General features: G+C 44.7%; 1 pseudogene; it reads right to left on the reverse strand.

The window, feature by feature from the left end:
• Window positions 1–350: 350 nt before the first annotated feature.
• Window positions 351–1,631, reverse strand: LOC117707428 (small ribosomal subunit protein uS10 pseudogene; annotated as a pseudogene).
• Window positions 1,632–5,507: the final 3,876 nt, after the last annotated feature.

Here is a 5,507-nt window from a genome sequence, read left to right on the forward strand (position 1 = left end):
AATTGCATTTAAAAATTTACATATAGGGGTGATAAGATGACTTGGGGTATAAAGATGCATAACATCAAGCCCAATGATCTGTTTAATTTCCAGAACCCACATGGTAGACGGAAAGAACTAATGCCCAAGGTTGTACCCTGTCCTTCACGTGTGCACCTGACATATATGTACACACACACAACCATACACAGAAATAAGTAAGTGAATTAATATATATTTTTTTAATGACAGGGTCTTACCATGTAGCCTTGGCTGACTTGGAACTCAGAGATCAGTAGCATGTACCACTACATATGGCTAAGAAATGGAATTTTTTGTTGTTGTTTGGTTGGTTGTTTTGTTTTTAACAATTAAGTCAACTTATTAAAAGAGTTGACTCGGGCATCTGCAATGGTGACTTCAACCTCCACTCCTGTCTCAAAACTGTTGGCAGTAACCTGCTTCACAATCTCGAAGGACTGTGACAGTCAATGAGTTTATGGATTCTCATATGAAAATGAGCCCATGTCTTAGAACCTTCACCACCACGAGGTGTTTTTCTTGTACTGATTCTCAGAGTCCTGGTCGGCATTCACACTGGTCCTTTTCCTTTGTGTTTCTGATTAAGCTGGCACTCATCCTCTCCAGTGACACTTCACGTTATGGCTTGTGGGAGTGATCCAAATTTGGTGAATTGCCACCTCAGGTTCCACTGGCATCTTTCCAGTATCTTTAAAAACCTTGATCGTGGAGTGGCTTCCGGGCAAACTTGTTTTTCATTAGGGAGGTGAGTCAGAACGGGAGCAGACTGAACAGAGCTCCACTGTACTCACCAACACATCTCAGAAAAGGAGGTTGGTTGGTATTAAAAACAGGGTCTCCCTGTGTAGCCCTGGCTGTCTTGGAACTCGCTCTGTAGACTAAGCTGACCTGGAACTTACAGAGATCTGCCTGCCTCTGCCTCCCAAGTGTTACCACTGTCCAGCAATAAATGGAATTTTAAAATTAAAAAAAAATTACAGCTAGATACATTTTTGTAATAAATATATCATAGCCACTGAAGAATAAATGTCTTTCAAGTACCTTCAAAGCAGCTGTCAAGGACGATGCTGCTGCATTTGTTTCTAAGGTCACCTGTGTCCCTCACAGTCAGATAGATGCTCTAGAGAAACGCTCAAAGCAATCTTTTCTTTTAGGTGGTAAAGCTTTGATCACCATGGCAACATTAACCAGGATGTTTCTATCAAGCCCTTGTGGCAACAGCTAACAGAAACTGAAAATTGCTTTTCCTTCCATTGAGCTAGGTAAACTGAATAAAGACTCAGTCTTTCAATATAACAGGGGCAAGAGGTGTGGTTATAGTAAGTTGATTCCAGGGTTACCAGTCTTAATATTCAATAATGTTCTCTGTAGGTACAGCAGCTGTTGAGGGTTGAATCAGTAAATCTTTCTCTGATGTTCCCCAACAAAACTCAGTTTCTGATTTTCTAGAAGTGGAGGGCCGCAGGAACCAATTCTACCAACAAGATAGAAAGTATTTTTGCAATATGACTTCTAGGCAAACTTACTCCCTGGGCAGAGATGTGAACATGGAAGACTTTATCCGTATGTGTGTACCTGCACGACGCGGGTGTGGGGTTCCCATCACACATGTGTAGACTGTAGAGCTGGTTTGCTTTTCTACTTTTTTGAGGGAGTGGGGGTTGAGACAGGGTTACACTATGTAGCCCTGGCTGTCCTGGAACTCACTCTGTAGAGCAGGCTGGCCTTGAATTCACAGAGATGTGCCTGCCTCTGCCTCCAAAGTGCTGGAATCAAAGGCATGCACCACCACCACCTGGTTGCTTTCTCCATTTTTATATAGACGTCAGAGACTTAACTCAGACTCAGATTGCCAGCCTTGTGCAAAAGCACCTTTACCCTCTAAGTCATCTCTCCGCCCCAGAGAAAGACCTTTGAGGAAGAGTGAACCCAGGGCTCACACATAGGAAAGTATCTGCTGAGGACTGGGAAGTAACTCACTTGACAGTGTTTGTCTAGCATGCAGGAAGCTGTAGCTTTAGTCGCCAGCAACACATAAACCGGAAACTATAGCTCATGCCTATAGTCCTCGCACTCTGGAGAACTGGAGGTCCAGGGACATTCTCAGCTACATAGCAAGTTTGAAGCCATACTGAACTACAAGAGATGCCATCTCAAAACCTAGAGGGAAGGGCAGCATGCTCTAGCATTGAGCTGCATCCCAAACCGGTGAAAAAGAGCTTTGGACCACCAGTCCTTGCTTTCTGCTCTGGGACTCATTGCAAGAAGACAAGATGCTTGGAAAGGAGGCTCATTCTTCTGACATAGCTATCAGCTAAGGGTTGCAATGTAGAAAGATTAGGGTTGCTTGCATCACTGGGGACCCCAGGGAGCTACTGAGTCAACCCTCCTGGGCATAAGCAGGAAAGCCCTTACATTTAAGGCCAGTTGGTAGAAACCTTGAATGTCGTGTGTATACAAGTATGTACCAGGCACTTGGATGTATGGATCTGCAGATCTGTGTTTTAAGCAAAATTAACAGAGAGATACCAATCGCTGTCATACACCTAGGAGGCAGAAGCAAGGATATGTTAAAAGAGAAATACAGATACACCAACAAAGGATAAACCACATCTATATTGTGGTCTTTACCAGAGCCAACCCTGTCAGCCTGGGGGCAATTTAGAACATTGTACCAAATCCTGAAGCTCTTTGGAAAGGCTCTAATGGTATGACTGCAGAACCAGAAAATTCAATGCAGTGAAACATTTTATGAGTTTTCTTTCATGTATTCAATCTGTAAGAGCTAACAACTGGCATTTGATAGAAACACTTAGGTACGGAAAACTCCCTTTCTCAAGTTTCTGCTTCCCTTCCAAGAGGAGAGCCCTCCCTACTTCAGAGATCAGTGTAGAGACCCTGGGTTTGGATGGGCATGATCCCAGGTGACTCACTGACCCAAAGCCATGCTTTTGACATTTTTCCTGTTAATGTTAGGCTTTTGGTGCCATTCCCACCACACCCGCCCCTGAGCTGTGACCCAATCAGCCTGGCATCCTCACTGCAGGACTCATGACTCCTCTATTCCTCTCTCCTTAAGCTCACAGCCTTTCTCCCTTGCTGGCGATAATAGTGCCTTTTTAGAGGCAGCCAACTGCGTCTGCTCCAGGACAACCCAAATCTATCAGCTTCATCACGATGGCACACTCCCGGAGTTATAAGTGGTTTTCCATTTTCAGTCCCACCCTCATCTCAGCATCCTTCCTCCCTCTTACCTTGTACTACCCCAGAGCTTGTCCTTGAAGTATGGGCTCCTGCTCTCTCTGAAGCAGGAAGTGGGTAGAGGGAGCCAGTAGATACTGGTAGGGGGAACCTGGGTGGGAGCCGTTCCTAAATACTGACATACCTGGTAACACATTAAAATAAATGCATTAAAAAATAATGGTGCTATCCTCTGTCCTCTACCAAGAACAAGTTCTTCCGTGCACAATAGCTTTTGTAATTTGTCAGCACAATCTCTAGGCGACCAAGACCTGAGTGATGCAGTCCACAAATAGAGTGCTTGAAAATACCTTTGTTCTCATAAGTACACTATAAAATCAACTCTGCGTTTTCTGTGCAGTCTGTCCGCAAAAGTGACTGTATTATCAATCTGGAAGCTTAAACTGCTCACTGAGCACCTGTCATCATCTGTCACGTTAGGCGCCTGGTATAGAAAGGTTTCTGTTCTCAGCACCCAACAGAGTAGTTAAGGAAACACACATCTGATTTCATTAAAACAGGAATGACATGATCAGACCCCGGTGTATCGAGGAAGGCTTGTGAGGATGCAGAGAGCAGAGTGAAGCCACTTGGGAAATACTACAGTCTTGCTGGGAATGGCACAATGTAGGCCTGAACCCGGACAGTGACAGTGAGAGGAAGCAAGAGAGAAATCAAAGGTAGTTCAAAGGTTCCTGATCAAAAAGAGGACTGCCGGGAGAGTACCACCCAAGATAGGTACCACCCCAGAGGATAGCTGGAGTGGACTGCAGAGGGTGAGAGCTATGGGGCCAAGTCTAGTCTACAGGACCTGATGGGTAAGCGTGCAGATAAAAACCTAGATTAAAAAGAGGAGGCCGGGCGGTGGTGGTGCACGCCTTTAATCCCAGCACTTGGGAGGCAGAGGCAGGTGGATTTCTGAGTTCGAGGCCAGCCTGGTCTACAGAGTGAGTTCCAGGACAGCCAGGGCTATACAGAGAAACCTTGTCTCGGAAAACAAAAAACAAAAAACAAAAAACAAAACAAAACAAAAAACAAACAAACAAACAAAAACAAAAAGGAGGTGCCACTGAAGGGACAGTAACCTGTCATGATAATAGAAGCTGCAGGTATGAGTGACCGGTCTGAGGAAAACTATGAATATATGAGGAAAATCTAAGATAAAAAGCAGAATTGTGAAAGACACTAACAGTGGTAACAGGGTGAGTGACTATGCAGCAGGAGAAACACCAGTAGGAAAACCACGAACCAGTCACGGTGACAAACACACTCCTTATATTCTGTCCCCTCTCCTACAACCTTGACAAGTTCCCTCCTGGTCTAATCAGGCTTCAAGCCCTTAGTGGTCTTCAGGCTCCAGCCTCTCGTGGTGACTTCTGAATTCACCAAGCAAATGAAGGTCCCCATTGTGTTGGATCACAAAACTCCACCACTGAGATGATCCCACTGTATCCTTTGGTTGAATTTCCAACTGTTGAGAGTATTTGTGTCTGTTTCCAGGCTTCAGCATGACAGCTGCCATAAGGTGGTGGCGTTCCATGTGCTATTTAAGGGTGCAGGCTTCCGTGTCTAACACATGTGGGTGTGGATCCCTGATTCTGCCATTCCCTGTCTTTGATCTTGAGAAATCTGCTAAGTCTGAGTCTCTTTTTTTCTTTTCTTTTCTTTTTTTTTTTTCTTTCTTCCTTGCTAGGGATGAAACCCATGTACAAACATGACAAGTGTTCCAATGGAGAGCTACACCATCAGGCCTTATTACTTTTTTGAAATAGGATCTTACTATGTAGTCTAGGCTGTCCTTGAATGTAAAATCAATCTGCCTCTCTCTTAAGAGCTGGAATGACAGGTATGAATAGGCAGTCCTGGCTTTCCTAGTTCTACTTTGTTTTGTATTGGTTTTACTATAGTTTTCCATTGTTTGGTTGGTTGGTTGGTTGGTTTTTGTTTGTTTTGCTTTGTTTCTGAGACAAGTAGCCCTGGTTGTCTCGAAACTTGCTCTGTAGACCAGGCTGGCCTTGAACTCAGAGATTGACCTGTCTCTGCCTCCAGAGTATTGAGATTATAAGTGTGTGCCACCAGGCCCACCCAGCCCTTGCTTTGTTTTTTTAGACAGACTCTTGTTCAGACAGGACTTGAGCTGCTGGCAGTCCTAGAGATCAGCCTCCCAAGTGCTGGGATTCCAAGTATGCCCCGCCCACCACCCTTGACCTCTTTATCTCTGACTTGTGATTATTATCACGCCTGAG

Source organism: Arvicanthis niloticus, chromosome 4, assembly GCF_011762505.2.
Source record: "Arvicanthis niloticus isolate mArvNil1 chromosome 4, mArvNil1.pat.X, whole genome shotgun sequence".
Classification (NCBI taxonomy): Eukaryota; Metazoa; Chordata; class Mammalia; order Rodentia; family Muridae; genus Arvicanthis; species Arvicanthis niloticus.